Raw genomic sequence first — 20,280 nt, 5'->3', positions numbered from 1 at the left:
CAGTGCTTTAATGTGTCTTTTCCCCTCAGCTTTCACTCACTGGAAATCATTTCCCCTCCACCACCTTCGGCATTGCTCTGACCAAGTGCAGATCTTCCTGTCTATCCAGAGATTAATTTTTTCCATTATTACTTGCCAACTCTTGCCGACCCAGCTTCTGTTCACCTACAGTTGTTAACTACTTCATAATAGAGTCTCATCACAGAAGTGCTCTATTTCCTTTCTTTCCTGTTCACAATATCTTAGTTCTTACATGCATTCTCAAATCCTTACCATCTCTCATCTGAGCACTAGCTATGGTGAAGAAGCCTCTAAATTGATGCTCTTGGGCTCTGTAGCAATGATGCTTCAGCAGGGTAATGAGTTAGACTTCAAGACTACTAAATACTATATTAGCGGCAGGACAAAATATTTAATTACTTAGCACTCTCACCAATAAAATAACCAGAACAAAGCAGATAGTTAATGTTCATGAATAATATCCATACACAAGGAATACATTTCAGGATGAAAAGGAGGCCTGATCCACTCCAGAAAAATGTAATTAAAAAAAAATATCTAGCAATGTATACTTACTAAGCAGTTCAAAATACTGTATTCATGTTTTGAGCAGAGCATTGATTTTAGGGAAGCAGTTTTAAGGAGACCTGTGTTAAAAGGTGTTCCAGCTTGCTTTCTGCTAGCACCCAACTTTTAGTGTTGACTTGATTGGTGCTTCACTAGTGTGATTAGACATGATAGAGTACACTAGAACTGACATTTTCAATAATGAACTATAGCTCCCTGACTCCGAGGGCAAATTCTGTTTTTAGTTACACCAGTGCAACTCCATTGATTTCACCAGTATAAGTGAGAGCAGAATTTGGCTATTTTCTACTGTTGAACAGCATCAGATACATAAACATTAAAAGAGAAAAACTGTGTACTTGTTTGTAATGACACAAATAACTCACTTGTAACTTGATAACTCATGAGTAATGTGGTCATTTCAGACTCATGCCAATAAAACCATTCTGTATTCTGTCACATCATGCCACACTGTAACCTATGAATCTTGTATTTGTAGCGCCAAGAAAACCTTGTCAGCTTACTTGAAGCCATTATGTACCCAACTGAAGGAGTGTGAAGTTAATCACAGGACTACTTCTGATTTATTTGCATGCACAAGGTCCTTTGAAGTACAAGAGGTGGTATTTACATGGAATGATAATGTCTGTTATAGTAAAGAGATGGATCACTTTGTACAGGAGACAATGGCCCTGGTTCTCTTCTAACTTACATGGACTTTGCAATGGTTTAACACCACTGACATCATGAAGATGCTTTTGATTTGCATGGAGTAAGTGAGATCAGAATCAGATTAACTGTTATTTAACTAGTTTTTAGAGCTGTTGCAAGTTCTGGAAAGAATCCAGTTTCCATTCTGCCTGTGTCTGAGGCCATGTCTACACTACAATCATTGGCTGATGCAAGTTACATCGGCATAAAGCCACTGCAGTTAGTTTATTGGTTGTGCACATGCATACTTGGCAGCTTTTGTACTCACCAGGAGTGCTTGTGTCAAAGCACAGTGCAGTACACTATGGGTAGGTATCCCAATGTGACCAAGCAGCAAGTGTGAAAAATCGGAAAGGGGTGGGAGGTAATAGGCATCTATATAAGACAAAGCCCCAAATATCGGGACTGTTCCTATAAAATTGGGACAGCTGGTCACCCTACGCACGCGACCATCCAGAAAATTTTTGCAGTGCATCATGGAGTAGAAACAAGTAGTGCAGGGGTGATTGGGAGCAAGGGAGCGAGTTCCCATCATGCACCTTTTTCCATCCCCTAATGTTATACATATCCCATAATTTTTGCACTTAAAAAAAAATCTTACAAACCTGTGCAGCACTTTTCCTTGTCGACCATCTCTGACAGAATCACGGAGCCTGCAGTACTCTGCGCGATCGTCATGAACACTGCAAATACAGAACCCTTGATCCTTTGGTATTTGCGGGGCCGCAGGAAGAACCGCCACAACAGGGGACCTGATGATTTCGTCAAGCACAGATTGTTGAGGGACATAGCAATAATCAATTCAAGGTCGTTGGTAGCATTCGTGCAGCAGCTGCAGATGTCAACCCTCTCTTTTTTATTGGCCTGTGTCCCCTAGAAACACAAGGGACCCCAAATTCTATAGGCTGTGTAGGTTTTTGTTAACATTGACTTACCACGTTTATCTTGCAGTTAAGGCCTGTGTTAGAGACAATATTTATTGTTACAGCATTTTATAATTTAAATTGAATCTTTCCAGCTATACTTTGCAATATTACCAGTTGGTACCTCTTTCCCATAATCTTTTCGGTTATTTCTTGGTCATTGACTTGTGTCATCATTTCTTGTCTCCAAGGCCTAAAATAGCTAAGCTAAAGTCTTGCAGGCCTCAGCCCACAGTTTATTGCATTTCAGCTTGTCTTACTCATGTCTACTACCTTGTTCCTCTAAATGCTGATCAATCTTATACTTCTATAATCCTACAAATTAACTCTGATTGATATACAATGAATATATGTAATATAACATATTGATGAATCATAACATCACACAATAAATGGATACTTAATAATAATAAATTAATAATAATAAATTAAGATAATTAACTACACTTGTCACAGAGTACCTCAGTAGAACGGGCTTCTTTTCTATGGTTATGCTAGTTTTGGTGGATCACCTGGAGTGTTTCACTAACATCAATTTAGGCTGGTCAGGGAAGGTGTGTGATGCTTGCATCTTTAAGAACACACGACTCTTCAGAAAGTTGCAAGTAGGACCATCTTTTTCCAACCAGAGATTACCATTGGTGATACTGAAAGGCCAGTAGTGATCCTGAGGAACCCAGCCTACCTCTTATTCCCCTGGCTCATGAAACCAGACACTGGCCACTTTGACAGCGCCACGGAAAGATTCAGCTACCAACTCCATGGGTGCAGAATGATAGTGGAATGTGCTTTCTGTAGATTGAAGGGTGCTGGCAATATTTACTCACAAAACTGGATCTCAGTGAGAAAAATATCCCAATGGTTATAGCTGCCAGTTATGTTCTTCATAATTAAGGCTATGATTATATGCTGCCTGAGAAGCCCCATTATCTCCCTCTCCTTTTTCCTGTTGGGACTCCTCAGTCTTTCTCCTGTCTGCCATATTCACCTTCCAGGCTCTCTGTTCATGGTCTGATGCAGCACTGGCTTGCAGGATTTCACTGAACATATCCTTCCTAGTCTGCTTCTTTCTCCTCCTCACAGAATCAGCTGTTCTGTGGTTGAGGAGGGGGCACCCCTCAAGTCCTCAACAACAGCAACTACAGATAAAACAGACAGCTGTATTAGTGGATTTACAGTCACAACAGACAGGGAAAGATACATTGCAGAACGACATGCTTATTGACACTTTATCTTTGGAGCGCCTCAGCACGGCACCGCTCTCCAGCTCCAGCCATGGTAAGTATGGCCTGGCGGGGCAAGGGAGGAGGCAATGACAAGGGAAATCTTCAGTTGCATGAAACAATAACATTTCGGACTCTATTTCCTAACTTATGAGTATAGGTCAGTGGCACTGAATACTGGCACTATTTTCAACAGACAGTGGAGAGATTAGCTGATACCTCACTCCTGAAGGTTACAAAGGCATAGAGAACACAGCTGCTATTGGCATCCTGAAGCTGCCTGGGCCTGTCCCTTTACTGCAACAGTGACTACTGTAGTCTTCATGGAGTGGCATGGGGAAGTATTCTACTACGGAGGAAGAAATAAGGCTGCCATCCCTGGAAACCTTTGACAGAGGATTGCAGAGTATCTCATGAAAGTTTCATCAAGATCTCTCCAGAGGATAAAAGAGACAGCCTTAGACATATAAACAAACTGCTCCAACCCACCTCATGAAGCCATTCCTACGGGGGAATGAAAGCAGATATCAACTCTACCTCTATTTGTCGTTCCACTATTCTTCTCTTATGAGTCAAAAAATGAAACCTGTATCCTGCTGACTTGAGGCTGGGCCGTGCGCCATCTTCTTGTTTAAATATTGTAAGGAAAAATGCATGCACAGACTTACTCAAGGTTCCTTCCCCTTTATCAGGCTTGACCTTGCTTGGCTGGTGTGACCGATTAGACTGCAGTGGATTGTGAAACAAGTACTGACTCATGGCACAGCTGGATGCCCCTGCCGCGTGTCCCCCTTCCTCCTCCTCACTCTCACTGTTTACAGCAGGGATCTCTGTCTTGGGCTTCTTGGAGGTATCCATGGTGGTCTGCAGGGTGCTGGTGAGGTCACACCAAGGATAGCATGCAGCTCGTAAAAGTGGCAGGTCTGCAGCTGACTTTGTGGTATGCTTGCTGCAGTTCCTTTGATTTCAAGTGGCATTGCTGTTGATCCCTCTCCTACCCCTTCACCTGTATCTCCTATTCAACCTTTCATAGATGTCCACTTTTCTACGGTTGGTTCATAACTGTGCCTGCCTGGCCTCTTCTCCCCATGGGAAGTCCAATATCTTCTGTCTACTTTAGGCAGGAGTGCAGTGCACATCTAGTGCATGGAGCCAGCACTTTTCATCAGGCAACTGCATGCAACAAGGGAAAGCTGCTAGCTGTGCTCATCAAGGTGGACAATCAGGAAAAGGCATTTCAAAAAAATGCAGGGTTTTTAAAGGAGTGTGTGGCTTCCAGTTTCCATGACCTCTGGGCAGTGGAGTTCACAATTATGACGAGCAGTCACTGTCAGGCATTGTGGGACAATGCTGCTGTAGGACTGCTAGGGTTGATGTAGATCATGCAGTGTCTACACTCACGTCGACCTCAGTGGGGTGATCGTGGCTCAACACCATTCAGGGAAGTAGTTTTACCGCCTCACCATAACAGAGCGCTTATGTCAGTCAGAGACAAATTTGAGTTTAGACACCTGCACAAATAGATTGATACAAGGTGACTGTGACCCGGTGTGCCTGTGGTAGCCCCTACTGAAAATGCTGAGGTCAGGGCAAGCTGCAAAAAGGAGAACAGATACTCTCAAAACTGGTGGTTAACACTGAAGTTAAACTCACCAACCAGTCACAGACTGTACTTCTGATCCCCCACACTGGTTATCAAGAAGTTAAAAAAAGAAATCACACAGCCCCCTTATTGCATTCCAGTTCTCTGGCTTCCAATCAGCACCTAGGTCCAGTACAGTGAGAAGTTATGTAAAAACCTCTGCTCACTGTACAAAATGTTATTCTGAACCCCAAAGGGCTTCTTTTCTATGCCACATTGCCAGGTCACTATTAGGTTGGATCTTACCCCAAATACCATGCTGCCAGCCAATCATTTAGTGTCTAAAATTAAAGGTTTATTATAAAGAAAAAAGAAAGAACAAGAAGAGCGTTGTTAAATGGTAAAGCAGTCAGATACATACAAAACTTCAAACTCCACATATCAGCTCTTAGCAGTATTGGTAGTTTGTTGGCTTGAAAGTCCCACAGGAGCACATCCACAGCTTGGGTGGGTCATTCAGTCCTTTATTCAAAGCTTCATTTATAGAAAAGTTACCCCAGAGGTAAGAATTAGGAATGAAGACAAAATGGAGATAGTGCAGCTGCCTTTTATAGTTTTTGGCCAGGCAGCCAAATACTTTGTCCCAAACACAAGCTTCCCAGCACATGGCATGGAAAAGCCTTAGAGCTCTCTGTCCAGAGGCATACCACACGCCTTGCTGACTCATAAGGTGTATTCCCTGGTTCCTTTCTCTGGGTTCTTCGAACAGGTTAGGCAGTGCTGAAGCCAATCTGTTTCGCGGTGTCTCCCAGATGCACAGCACAAGTGGGAATTCTATCCAATCTCCGGACCTAGGATGGTGAGGAAGGAGAGGCCTATTCTTCATTTCATAAGCTCCGGTAAGGACCAGGGAGGCAAGTGGCATGTGCAGGGAAATGTCTGTCTTTACTCCTTGTGGAATGCCTTAGGCAAATCTTGCATGGCCCAGAAGAGAGAGGTTTAAAATCTTCTAAAATGCCCTAATGCCATTAATCTCCTCCCTGTGAGGCTTGGCCTTCACTGGTATACCACATTAGCTAACACAGTTTGTAGTTTTCACATTTATTATTAATATAAAGGTAAGTTCTTGGCTTCCCCCTAATGTTCACCTTGACCTGCTAAAACTTGTAAAAACTACAGTCTGTCTTCACTAAGATTTTACTATGTGTTACCTAATACATGGTAAGAAAACCCCCTTCTTCCTTGTATGGACAAATCCTGAAAGAGTCAAATCCTCCCTGGCATCTCAAATCATCCTCTTCATTATAAATGTTAAACTCATCCAGTCAGGAAACAGAAATAATACCATGTGATATAAACAACCAATAATTCCATGTGGTATGTACAAGAACAACTAGCCAACTCACCTTTTATTTTGGATATTGAATATCAGTGATCTGTTCACAATCAATATAGAGAGGGTAAGAAAAGTTGCTGAAAAATTCATTGAGTAAAATGAAATGAAAAAAAAAATCTGAGAATAATCACAATCTGTTTGTAGATCTTCAACAAGCGGAAAGAAAGTCTACATTTGTTGATAGATTATTTGATGTGAATGACTGGTTCAGCTTTCTTTACTATCCAGTAAAATGGATTCATAAAATGAAGATGCAGAGTTAAGGTTATTTTATGGGCCAGATATAATTGGCTGATAAAGAAACTTGCAGAATTACATAGATGATGTATACAATGGTACTGTGGATATACAAGTGTTCTTAGTTTGCACATCAAAGCCATTTTGATGCACAATAAAATTCTTATAAATTGTAGCAATGTAAAGAGGCTAATAACATGTTTATAGCTAAAGATAAGATAAGGCTGAAGATTAGCTATGGGGAATTTTCACCACATTGTAGTAAAATGGGATAAGTCAACATATAGTGGGACAAGCCCATCCCTGGTGTTATTCTACTGAGCTGAGACTAGAAATCATCATCTTCTCTCAGCTCCCACCCTGCACATTCTTTCATGGGCTGAAAGGGAGTGGCTATTGCTGCGGTGTCCCCCTCACCCAGAGCTCTTACTCTGTGTCTACTATGTAGGAAGCCCTGATCATTATCCCATCATGATAGCTCAACTTGGCCTAGAATAAATTCAGTATCTAAACTGGGCTATGCTGATGGGATACTAATTGGGGCTCCCAATATTATAGTTACAGTTACAGAGCTAGAGCTCCAGACAAGGGGGACACAGAAACACCTATCTTTCATGGACCTTTGGTGTGCTGGACTAGGAGTCAGGAATAGATCATGAGTAGGGCTGCAGATTTGTCCCAGTGTTTATAATAAAAAATCACAGAGCAATCATGGTACAGTTAGTTAAAAATCACAGGTTTAGGGGGAAATGGTGTGTAAGGTCATGGGAATGCCATTTAAAGTGTGTGTGTGTGTGTGTGGAGGCTCCGGTCCTGTGGGGTTGGGCCCAGCTTGCTACTGCAGGCATTGTATCGTGGTGAATGGAGTCAAAGGACCACTCAGGTTTGGCCCCACTGCCCCTCCATCATGATGGGGTGCGGGGTGGCTGAGACAAATTTGAGTGAGAGGTGCTGCAAGTCTGTGAGTCAGGTCGCAATGCTTGCAGTGGAAAGCCAAACCCAGCACTGTGGACAGAAGTCACAAGAGCCATCACTGCTGGGTGAGTTTATTACAATTGCATACACAAAGACAAGTCACAGATAAACAGAAACATCACAGTATCTGTGACATTTTTACCTCTGTGAAAACCCTGCAGCCCTAATCATGAGTTCTTGTCTAAGCTCTTCTACTTCCTGGTGTTAATTCTGTGTGGGAGCTCTTGTTATTGAGCAATGCCTCTTACTTCTAACTTAGGAGAGAAGCAAGTATTATTCACCAGTTTTACAAATAAAGTAACTGAAAGATCACTTTCTGACAGAGCTGGCAATAGAACTGAAGTCTCTCCAATGCGTGGGACTGCCTTTCAGGATGAAAGTGCCAAACCTACATGCTTGGCTGTGCTGCCTGTAACCTCTACACTACACCACATTCCTCTCTAGGGCTAAGCACAGAATAAAATCCAGGGTTCTCAGCATTCCTCAGCTGTGTCAAAAATAGATGTGTAAACCACTGACAAAGTGTGAGGATATTATAGAGGATAATAACCGACTATGGCAACCATTTACTCCTTTGCTCAAGTTATAGTGTTCCAACAATGCTGATGACTAATACAGGGGGTCAATATGGTTCCATGTGATATGTAGCTGTTGAAAGATGAGTGGAGAATGAGGCATAGGTCCTCTGCCAGAGGTGGGAACAGAAGTCAGTTAAATCCCTGGCTTTGTTGCAGACAGCCTATGTGCTACAAGGAAATTCACTTAGACTAGAATTTTTTCCCCTTCTTTTTTTCTTTTTGTCCTTTAATAGTGTTACATGGGATCCTGTGGGAGAGAGTGAACGGGGTTATAAAAGAAAGTGAAGAGCTTGTACATTTCAGCAGCTGTGGAGTTGACAGCATAAAGGTATGTGTGTTAACACAGTGTATTAGGGCACTGCTGAAAGAGGGCAGAGATAAGGTTTCATGGGCAACCTTAACTGTGCATTTTCCCCAGTTTTCAGAAGTTTGACTTTTGCTCAAGTCAGCATTCTGCAAGGGGATGACATACCACCAAGCATCCTTAACTCTGCATTAACGTCGCTTGGTGTAATTAAATATAAATCTGCATGAAAACTGTAATATTACTTAGCAGATGAATTTTTAAGGCATCCGTAGAATCAGGAATGCAAGATAATATATGAAATATAAGCTGTAAGAGTGAAATTCGGGCTTCCCTATTAAAGCCTAATTACTTGGTCTTAATGTAGGGAACTAAGCAGAGTTAGGCTGGGCAGGTTATTAAACTGCTGAGTAAGAGATTAAAGTCCAGGGCTCCTTGGTAGCATTCTCTGAAATGCTTCCAGTTCCACGTGCAGGGCCAGTTAGCCAGGAAGAACTGCAGGGTTTCAATATGTGTGTCGGATGAGACGATAGTGTAAGGAGGAAGGGTTTAGGTTTATTAGGAACTGGGGAACCTTTTGGGAAAGGAGGAGCCATACAAGAAGGGGCTCCACCTAAACCAAAATGGAACCAGGTTGCTGGTATGTAAAATTAAAAAGGTAAAAATTAAGAAGAGTTTTTAACTAAGGGCCGGGAGAAAGCCCACAGGTACAGAGGAGCACATGGTTCAGACAGAGACATCCCAAGGATGTCTATTAACAGAGATGCTCTATATCCTAGAAAAGAAGAGAGGATAGAAGTTGATAAAGTACAGGTGGGAACTGAAGAAAAACAGTCAAATGAAAAAGAGTCCCATTCAATTACATCCCCTAACAGTAGACAGCTAAAAAGTGAAAATTTTATAAGTATATACAAATGCTATAAGTCTAAATACTAAGCTGGGTGAACTAGAGTACATGGTTTTAAGTGAGAATATTGATATAATAGGCATTGCAGGAACCCCATCTCAAAAAAGATATAGAATTGGAAAAGGTACAGAGAAAGGCAATAAAAATGAGTAAGGGTATGGAACAACTTCCATGTGAGGAGAGGTTAAAAAGACTGGGACTGTTCAGCTTGGAAAAGAGATGCCTAAGGGGGATGTGATAGAGGTCTATAAAATCACAAAAAGAAAAAAGTGTAGAGAAAGTGTACAGGGAAGTGTTATTTACTCCGTCACATAACACAAGAACCAGGGGTCATCCGATATATTTAATAGGCAGCAGGTTTAAAACAAACATAAGGAGGTACTTCTTCACACAATACACAGTCAACCTGTGGAACTCATTGCCAGGGGATACTGTGAAGGCCAAAACTATAAGTCAGTTCAAAAAAGAATAAGGCTATGTCTACACTGAGCACCTTACAATGGCGTGATTGTGCCGCTGCAGCCGCGCTGTTGTAACATGCACAGTGTAGCTGCTCTTTGTCGCTGGGAGAGACCCCAATGAGGGGCAATAGCCTCATCGACGGGAGAGTGGCTCCTGCCAACGAAGCGCTGTCCACGCTGGTGCTTTTCATCGTTAAAACTTTTGCTGTTCAAGGGGCTGTTTTTTCACACGATTGAGCAACAAAAATTTTAATGACGAAAGTGCCAGTGTAAACAAAAAGTCCATCAATGGCTATTAGCCAAGATGATTAGGAGGCTATTAGCCAAGATGATCACCCATTCTCTGGGTGTCCCTAGCCGCTGCCTGCCAGAAGCTGGGAGTGGACGACAGGAGATGGATAAGGGAATAGAGAGTATGCTTATAAAATTTGTGGGTAACACCAAGATGGGAGGGTTTGTAAGCACTTTGGAGGACAGGATTAGAATTCAAAACTATCTTAACAAATTGGAGAACATAAGAATGGACATATTCAGTCAGACTGGTTCATCTGGCCCAGTATTCTGTCTTCCAACATAGCCAATGCCAGGATACTGGGCTAGATGAACTACTGATCTGACCCAGTATAGCCAGGGCCATTCTTAGGATTTATGGGGCCCTACAAAGTATTATTAAACTGGTGCCCCTATGCCCGACGGCAACCTGGGCTTGCAGCCCAGGGGTGGAGGGACAAGGCAGCAAGGATATTGAGCCATCCAGCCCGCCGCACGGTGGTGGAGAGTCACAGTTCCCTGCAGAGACCCCCAGACCCTCTCCCTCATGCAGAATGTGCGGCTCCCATGCATTTGGCTCTGTCAATATGGAGCCTGCCAAAGGACACTGCAGCACGTGCTGCATGTGTGGGAGCAGACCTGCTCTTACCTGGTGTCAAGGGTGGTGGGTGAAGCTGCCGCTTAGGGAGGCTAGCTGTGGCCCCACCCATACTCTAACCCTGCTCAGCCCCAGACCCTTCCCCGACTCTGCCCAGGCCCCGCCCCTCCCCACTGTCTCCCTCTTCTCTTCCCTCCCCCTCCCTGCTCTCCCCCTTCAAGCCAAATCTCTGAACCCAAGTGAAGCAAATGACATTAGAAAGAAATTGCAGAAGAGTGTTTTTTTCACAATAAAATGGAGCATATTTTCCACTGCACGCCAAAAGGTGAAGACTGGACATGCAGAAGGTACCTAATTAAAAGCTCTAAATTTAGGAATAAAAAATATCAGTCACAAGTATTTTGATATACCCTGAAGTTTGTCAAAGATTTATTTGCAAAACCTTTGTAGTAAGGGCAAGTCAGCTGTCCTGCTGAATACAATCTTAAATATTAAGGAATACATGATGCATCTCTTCTCTGTTTTACATTTTCTTAATCAGTATTTCTGAGCTGATTTTATATTTTAAATGTACTCTTAAGTCTCCAGAAAGTAATCATTCCAGATTACTACATATTTAACTCACTGAAACAAAGACATTATTTTAAATTAATCAGTCACAGAGTTTTAGTGTGTTTATAACAATGTTCATTGTTTTTAGAAAAAGGGAACACTAATTTTCTTTGTGTGATCTCCATAACAACAGACATGTTTATGAAATTTCACCAACTTTAAAAAAATATGTTTCCAAAGATTTTAGACATAACAAAGGATTTTATATCTTACTAAGGTACTGATTTTGCTGGAGGGTTCTCTTAAAACTAGTTCATGAAATCAGAAGTAAAGAAAGGGAAACTCGTTTGTCCAGCTATGTGGAAGGAAAGGGGTGTTTTCCCTTTACGGGCTAGCGTCTCTTCAAAAGGGGGGTGAAGGGAGAAAGGGATGGACAGAAAGGACAAGAAGACTTTGGAGGCAAGTTTTTTTGTACTATAGTAATTAAATTTAAAATGTGTATTTTAGATAAGAGTGGTCTTTTGAAGGATTTATTTAAAAAACTATATGTCTGAAGATCCAAGCATTTAAGGTTAAAGATGAATACTCAGACTGTGGATCTAAAAACCTATGCAAGTATTTTTAGAGATGTGACTTTATAATCTTCAGCAATCTTCTAATGAAATATTTTTAAAGCAAATTTTAAACCAAGGTCCTGTAGACTAACATGTTCTGAGTAAATATTACAGTAATGCACAACTATTTTTGTCAGTAAATTCAGAAACTGACAGTATATACCTATGGGTTGGCAAGTACCTGTTAAATGGCCTCATTACCAATTGAATGGCTCTTTAACAGTTTCAGTGTTGTGCTAATCCCTCCGTCAGGCTGGAAGGCGTTTTCACTTTTAAGTTACTAGATCCCCTCTGGAATAAGAGTCACCAGGCTACAGCAGCTAGCTATGGGAGGCTGCAGAAAGGGTCAGAACAGGGAGAGGAAGAGGCTGGAGGGGTGGACACTAAGACCCAGTGGTGCCCCAAATTTTTGGGTGCCCTACGCAGCCACATATGCCTAAGGACGGCCCTGAGTATAGCTGTTCTTATGTTCTTAGCCCCTCCATAGCCATTATTCCAGTCTATAGGATGAATATGTCACTGCAACTTCCACGGTATTTAATGCAGAATGTGTTGTATGTCACTAAATATTTATGAGAGAGACAAGAAGAACTCCATGTAGCTCGGAAGCTTGTTTCTGTCTCTTCCACCAACAAAAATTGGCCTGATAAAAGATATCACCTCACCCACCTTGTCTCTCTCTCATATCCTGGGACCAACATGTCTACAATAACACTGCAAACTAAATATTTATGTTGTGGGTCAAACCTCTGGCATATAGGCATGCATGTGGTAGGGAGAACACATCTAGATACAGGTGTCAGTTTTTTATTATGATTTAAATAGTGATATTGGGATTGTGCCTGAGGGCCCCAGTCAAGATTGGGACCCCATTATAGTAGGCTCTGTACAGCCCAAAGAAGTTTTCTAAAACTCATCCCTCCCACCCCTCCAGAAGATGGTGTCAGAGTACGAATTTCTCCTCAGTTCTTTGTAAATGGACACAGTCTGAGATGTGATTTACTTGAGAAGAATATTTGTGTGTGTATCTGTGTTTTGGGGGGAGTGACTGTGCAGGAGATAAGAATACAACAGTTATGTTTGGACTCCCTAACAGGTGTTTGAATAGGATTTATTGGCTCATTCAGATACCTGTTATTCAACTCTAAACAAATGATTTGATAACATGGGCAGTTTCTCCACAGCTAGAGGCAAAAAGAAAAGGAGTACTTGTGGCACCTTAGAGACTAACCAATTTATTTGAGCATAAGCTTTCGTGAGCTACAGCTTATGCTCAAATAAATTGGTTAGTTTCTAAGTTGCCACAAGTACTCCTTTTCTTTTTGCGAATACAGACTAACACGGCTGTTACAGCTAGAGGCATAATCCAAGCAAAATAAAAACAGCATTGTTTGATTGCGTTGATAAGGTGATTAGATTGAAGGTTCAGTAGGGTCAAGCTGTCTCAAATTGCAGCCTGACCTGGCAAATGATCAAGCTTGTCAACCTCCCTTGCAAGAACTAAGAAATATTAACCCCCACCCATCATAGCAGTACCCCCAACATTGCTTTCATCTGCTAAGAAAAACCCTTAAAAGGTGATCTGTGTTTTATGTATACAGCAATATAGAGAGAAGGCCTGAAAGATTTATTTCAGAGTAGCAGCCATGTTAGTCTGTATCCGCAAAAAGAATAGTACTTGTGGCACCTTAGAGACTAACACATTTATTTGAGCATAAGCTTTCATGGGCTACAGCCCACTTCATCGGATGCATAGAATGGAACATATAGTAAGAAGATATATATATGTACATACAGAGAACATGAAAAGGTGGAAGTAGCCATACCAAGTGTAAGAGTCTAATTAATTAAGATGATCTATTATCAGCAGGACAAAAAAAATTTTTGTAGTGATAATCAAGATGGCCCATTTAGACTTTTGACAAGAAGGTGTGAGGATACTTAACATGGGGAAATAGATTCAATATGTGTAATGACCCAGCCACTCACAGTCTCTATTCAAACCCAAATTAATGGTATCTAGTTTGCATATTAATTCAAAAAGAAAGATTTATGTAACACTTAAACATAATGAGCACTTGGAAGAAAGGAGGCCTTTATTAAAGAGCAACTGCCTCTCTCCCTTTAACTAAGGTGTGAGAGTTCACAATACAAGCACTTTTCTACTCAGACATTTTGCAAAGTTTCTCTTTATTACTAGCCCCATTTTAGCTCTAAGGGTGTTAATGATATTGGACAGTCTAATCTGCATATTAACTACCAGCTGAAGTTGGCACTCTAAACACCGATTAGCCACGCTCTGGGTTAGATGACAAGGTGCTTAAAATGCCAGTCAGCAATTACTTTCTCACTAATTGCACTGTTTGCCAAAATCCAGACTGCCGAGTGTTTTGTAACCAAGAGTTTGCATATAGACTGCTGGTGGAACAAACGACGTGTCTGGTCAAGGAAGAAAGGAGAGCAGCAGAATATGGACCCTGGACTTCAGAAAAGCAGACTTTGACTCCCTCAGGAAACTGATGGGCAGGATCACCTGGGAGAATAACATGAGGGGGAAAGGAGTCCAGGAGAGCTGGCTGTACTTTAAAGAATCCTTATTGAGGTTGCAGGAACAAACCATCCCAATGTGTAGAAAGAATAGTAAATATGGCAGGTGACCAGCTTGGCTTGTTTTTCCACTTTATGCATCCGATGAAGTGAGCTGTAGCTCACGAAAGCTTATGCTCAAATAAATTGGTTAGTCTCTAAGGTGCCACAAATACTCCTTTTCTTTTTAGTGAAATCCTTGCTGATCTTAAACACAAAAAAGAAGCTTACAAGAAGCGGAAGATTGGACAAATGACCAGGGAGGAGTATAAAAATATTGCTCAGGCATGCAGGAGTGAAATCAGGAAGGCCAAATCACACTTGGAGTTGCAGCTAGCAAGAGATGTTAAGAGTAACAAGAAGGGTTTCTTCAGGTATGTTAGCAACAAGAAGAAAGTCAAGGAAAGTGTGGGCCCCTTACTGAATGAGGGAGGCAACCTCGTGACAAAGGATGTGGAAAAAGTTAATGTACTCAATGCTTTTTTTACCTCTGTCTTCACGAACAAGGTCAGCTCCCAGACTGCTGCACTGGGCAGCACAGCATGGGGAGGAGGTGACCAGCCCTCTGTAGAGAAAGAAGTGGTTCAGGACTATTTAGAAAAGTTGGACAAGCACAAGTCCATGGGACTGGATGCACTGCATCCGAGGGTGCTAAAGGAGTTGGCGGATGTGATTGCAGAGCCATTGGCCATTATCTTTGAAAACTCATGGCGATCGGGGGAGGTCCCAGACGACTGGAAAAAGGCTAATGTATTGCCCATCTTTAAAAAAGGGAAGGAGGAGGATCTGGGGAACTACAGGCCAGTCAGCCTCACCTCAGTCCCGGAAAAATCATGGAGCAGGTTCTCAAGGACTCAATTCTGAAGCACTTGGAGGAGAGGAAAGTGATCAGGAACAGTCAGCATGGATTCACCAAGGGCAAGTCATGCCTCACTAACCTAATTGCCTTCTATGACGAGATAACTGGCTCTGTGGATGAGGGGAAAGCAGTGAACGTGTTATTCCTTGACTTTAGCAAAGCTTTTGACACGGTCTCCCACAGTATTCTTGCCAGCAAGTTAAAGAAGTATGGGGTGGATGAATGAACTATAAGGTGGATAGAAAGCTGGCCAGATCATCGGGCTCAATGTGTAGTGATCAATGGCTCCATGTTTAGTTGGCAGCCAGTATTAAGCGGAGGTTAAGGTTCGGTCCTGGGGCCAGTTTTGTTCAATATCTTCATTAATGATCTGGAGGATGGTGTGGACTGCACCCTCAGCAAGTTTGCAGATGACACTAAACTGGGCGGAGTGGTAGATATGCTGGAGGGTAGGGATAGGATACAGAGGGACCTAGACAAATTAGAGGATTGGGCCAAAAGAAATCTGATGAGGTTCAACAAGAACAAATGCAGCGTCCTGCACTTAGGACGGAAGAATCCCATACATTGCCACAGACTAGGGACCGAATGGCTAGGCAGCAGTTCTGCAGAAAAGGACCTTGGGGTTACAGTGGACGATCAGCTGGATATGAGTCAACAGTGTGCCCTTGTTGCCAAGAAGGCTAACGGCATTTTGGGCTGTATAAGTAGGGGCATTGCCAGCCGATGAAGGGACGTGATCATTCTCCTGTATTCGACATTGGTGAGGCCTCATCTGGAGTACTGTGTCCAGTTTTGGGCCCCACATTACAAGAAGGATGTGGAAAAATTTGAAGAGTCCAGCGTAGAGCAACAAAAATGATTAGGGGGCTGAAGCACATGACTTATGAGGAGAGGCTGAGGGAACTGGGTTTGTTTAGTCTGCAGAAGAGAAGAATGAGGGGGGATTTAATAACTGCTTTCAACTACCTGAAAGGGGGTTCCAAAGAGGATGGATCTAGACTGTTCTCAGTGGTACCAGATGACAGAACAAGGAGTAATGGTCTCAAGTTGCAGTGGGGGAAGTTTAGGTTGGATGTTAGGAAAAAATTTTCACTAGGAGGGTGGTGAAGCACTGGAATGGGTTACCTTGGGAGGTGGTGGAATCACCTTCCTTAGAGGTTTTCAAGGTCAGGCTTGACAAAGCCCTGGCTGGGATGATTTAGTTGGGGATTGGTCCTGCTTTGAGCAGGGGGTTGGACTAGATGGCCTCCTGAGGTCCCTTCCAACCCTGATATTCTATGATTCTGTAAAAAGAAAAGGAGAACTTGTGGCACCTTAGAGACTAACAAATTTATTTGAGCATAAGCTTTCGTGAGCTACAGCTCACTTCATCAGATGTATTCAGTGGAAAATACAGTGGAGAGATTTATATACACAGAGAACATGAAACAATGGGTGTTACCATACACACTGTAACGAGAGTGATCACTTAAAGGTGAGCTGTTACCAGCAGGGGAGGGGGGGAGAAACCTTTTGTAGTGATAATCAAGGTGGGCCCTTTCCAGCAGTTGACAAGAACGTCTGAGGGTCTGAGGAACGGGGGTGGAGGGGGGAAATACTTTTACTCCGTGTAATGACCCATCCACTCCCAGTCTTTATTCAAGCCTAAGTTAATTGTATGCAGTTTGCAAATTAATTCCAATTCAGCAGTCACTCCTTGGAGTCTGTTTTTGAATTTTTTTTTTTTTTGAAGAATTGCAACTTTTAGGTCTATAAGTGAGTGACCAAAGAGATTGAAGTGTTCTCTGACTGGTTTTTGAATGTTATAATTCTTGACATCTGATTTGTGTCCATTTATTCTTTTACGTAGAGACTGTCCAGTTTGACCAATGTACATGGCAGAGGGGCATTGCTGGCACATGATGGCCTATATCACATTGGTAGATGTGCAGGTGAACGAGCCTCTGATAGTGTGGCTGATGTGATTAGGCCCTATGATGGTGTCCCCTGAATAGATATGTGGACACAGTTGGCAACGGGCTTTGTTGCAAGGATAGGTTCCTGGGTTAGTGGTTCTGTTGTGTGGTATGTGGTTGCTAGTGAGTATTTGCTTCAGGTTGGGGGGCTGTCTGTAAGCAAGGACTGGCCTGTCTCCCAAGATCTGTGAGAGTGATGGCTCGTCCTTCAGGATAGGTTGTAGATCCTTGATGATGCGTTGGAGAGGTTTTAGTTGGGGGCTGAAGGTGACGGCTCGTGGCGTTCTGTTATTTTCTTTGTTAGGCCTGTCCTGTAGTAGGTGACTTCTGGCTGCTCTTCTGGCTCTCTCAATCTGTTTCTTCACTTCAGCAGGTGGGTATTGTAGTTGTAAGAATGCTTGATAGAGATCTTGTAGGTGTTTGTCTCTGTTTGAGGGGTTGGAGCAAATGTGGTTGTATCGTAGAGCTTGGCTGTAGACAATGGATCATGTGGTGTGGTCAGGGTGAAAGCTGGAGGCATGTAGGTAGGAATAGCGGTCAGTAGGTTTCCAGTATAGGGTGGTGTTTATGTGACCATCGCTTATTAGCACCGTAGTGTCCAGGAAGTGGATCTCTTTTGTGGACTGGTCCAGGCTGAGGTTGATGGTGGGATGGAAATTGTTGAAATCATGGTGGAATTCCTCAAGGGCTTCTTTTCCATGGGTCCAGATGATGAAGATGTCATCAATATTGCGCAAGTAGAGTAGGGGAATTAGGGGACGAGAGCTGAGGAAGCGTTGTTCTAAGTCAGCCATAAAAATGTTGGCATACTGTGGGGCCATGCGGGTACCCATAGCAGTGCCGCTGATTTGAAGGTATACATTGTCCCCAAATGTGAAATAGTTATGGGTGAGGACAAAGTCACAAAGTTCAGCCACCAGGTTTGCCGTGACATTATCAGGGATACTGTTCCTGAAGGCTTGTAGTCCATCTTTGTGTGGAATGTTGGTGTAGATGGCTTCTACATCCATAGTGGCCAGGATGGTGTTTTCAGGAAGATCACCGATGGATTGTAGTTTCCTCAGGAAGTCAGTGGTGTCTCGAAGACAGCTGGGAGTGCTGGTAGCATAGGGCCTGAGGAGGGAGTCTATATAGCCAGACAATCCTGCTGTCAGAGTGCCAATGCCTGAGATGATGGGGCGTCCACGATTTCCAGGTTTATGGATCTTGAGTAGCAGATAGCTCTCACCTTAAGTGATCACTCTTGTTACAGTGTGTATGGTAACACCCATTGTTTCATGTTCTCTGTGTATATAAATCTCTCCACTGTATTTTCCACTGAATACATCTGATGAAGTGAGCTGTAGCTCACAAAAGCTTATGCTCAAATAAATTGGTGAGTCTCTAAGGTGCCACAAGTATTCCTTTTCTTTTTGCGAATACAGACTAACACGGCTGCTACTCTGAAACCTATGATTCTGTGGTCTCTCATATCCCAATCAGTGTGTGTGCGTGTATTTTACCCCTCACACTTCTAAAACAAACAAAAGGAAAACACCACTGCTTTCGCCAATTCTACAGCTACTCAGTAACTCCTCTTATATGTTAATTATTTTCTCTCAGTTTCTAGGGTTGCTGTTTTAAAATGGGTGAAATTTTTATCTTCGGGGAAATTCAAATAATCATAAGTGAAGTTTTTAATAACTCATTCAAACACACACGTTGCAAGAGCAATTTAAACACTGCCCTAAAAGAATTCCCAAAATAAGAAAGCCTCCTCCTCCAAAGCAAAGCAAGTTAGCAGGTCTGGAGCTTTGTTAAAACAAGTTGTGAACGTCATACCTCCAAGAAATTTTGTACCGTGAATGGGCGCACATGCCATTTCTCCCCCTCAACGCCGTACAGAGCACGGGATAAGGGCAGAGTGGAACAGCGGAGGAGAAGGAAGGAAGAGGGGAGAGGATAGAACAAGAAAAGGGAGCAGATAGGAAGCAAAGAGCAGAAGACAGGAAAGGTAAAACTAAGGAGAAGCGAGGTCCGGAGAGAAGAGTGAACATACTAGAGCACAGAAAGGTTGCGATGCTCCCAACAGAGGGAGCGAGGGAGAGGCGCTCAAGACGTGCCTGGAGGAGACGTCAGAGGGGGCGAGGCCGGGCTATGATTCGCTGCTCCCTGCAGCCCCCCGGGGCAGGAGGATGTCCCAGCCGAGCCTCGCGAAGGCAGGGACCTGGTGCTGAGTGAGGCGCGGGGCGCAGCGGCGCTGGATTCGGCCGCGGAAATGGCTGGGGCAGAAGCGCCATCCGCGTGACCTGGCCACGCTGCGCGGCCGCGTCTCCGCCGGGGTTTGGGGGCTCGTGGCCGTGACGCTGTGATGCGCATAGCGGGACTGGTAAGCGTGAAACCCCTGCTGCTAACTCTTTCCTTCCACCCCGGCCCCCCCGCCTCTTCCTTTGGGCTGGGTCGCTCAGGTTCCTGCTGAAGCTTGTGGTGGTTTGTCCGAGGAGCAGCGTGATAATCCCTCAGGAGTGCCCCATAGGTTAATTCAGGCCATTCGTCCCGCATGATTTTCTTTTAGCTACCCCCGGATTATGTTTATTTGTGCCCCATAGGAGTGAATGCATTACCTCTATTTTCTGAATGCAGACAGCCCTACGTCTTCTGTAGGAAGGTTACACTAGGCCGTGGGGGGTTGGGGTGGAAGAGAAGCATGAAATACAGTCAGACTCTGCGTATATTTTGTAGCCGATTCTTTCCCCTCATTGGCGTGGGGGGGGGGGTTACAAAAGTACCAATGATAAGGTATGTAAAAGCAAAACCTAGATTTGGTGTTTGGTGGAACTGCTTTATAATTGTGAAGATAAAGGAGAACCTGTATATTAATTCAGAGAGACAATTGCTGGTTTGCCTGTGTTGTGGTGAGGTCTTGCACTAGGCCCTATACAGTGTACACATTTCATACCAGACTTCTTTTGTATTGGGCTTGGCCAACTACTAATACGT

The 20,280-nt window shown here is 43.2% G+C and overlaps 1 protein-coding gene across 6 annotated transcripts in view; it reads left to right on the top strand.

Moving 5' to 3' along the window:
* The window catches only part of ATP10D (ATPase phospholipid transporting 10D (putative)), a 114,622-nt gene that overhangs the window by 13,110 nt on the left and 81,232 nt on the right, over nucleotides 1–20,280 (top strand). For 2 of the 6 annotated variants that reach the window (XM_007071023.4, XM_043544401.1), the window contains exon 1: nucleotides 19,346–19,669. The exons of 1 other annotated variant lie outside the window; for it this stretch is intronic. The gene's annotated coding sequence lies outside the window, so the exon portion shown is untranslated. Of the gene's footprint in view, nucleotides 1–5,775; nucleotides 5,906–8,425; nucleotides 8,521–19,343; nucleotides 19,670–20,280 lie in introns of those variants that run through there. 3 more of the 6 variants (XM_037897839.2, XM_037897840.2, XM_043544403.1) reach the window with 3 other exon arrangements.

The sequence above is a fragment of the Chelonia mydas genome, chromosome 4 (assembly GCF_015237465.2).
Source record: "Chelonia mydas isolate rCheMyd1 chromosome 4, rCheMyd1.pri.v2, whole genome shotgun sequence".
NCBI classification, from domain to species: Eukaryota; Metazoa; Chordata; order Testudines; family Cheloniidae; genus Chelonia; species Chelonia mydas.
Note: the sequence above shows the minus strand (reverse complement) of the source record. Positions and strands in the feature narration are given on the sequence as shown.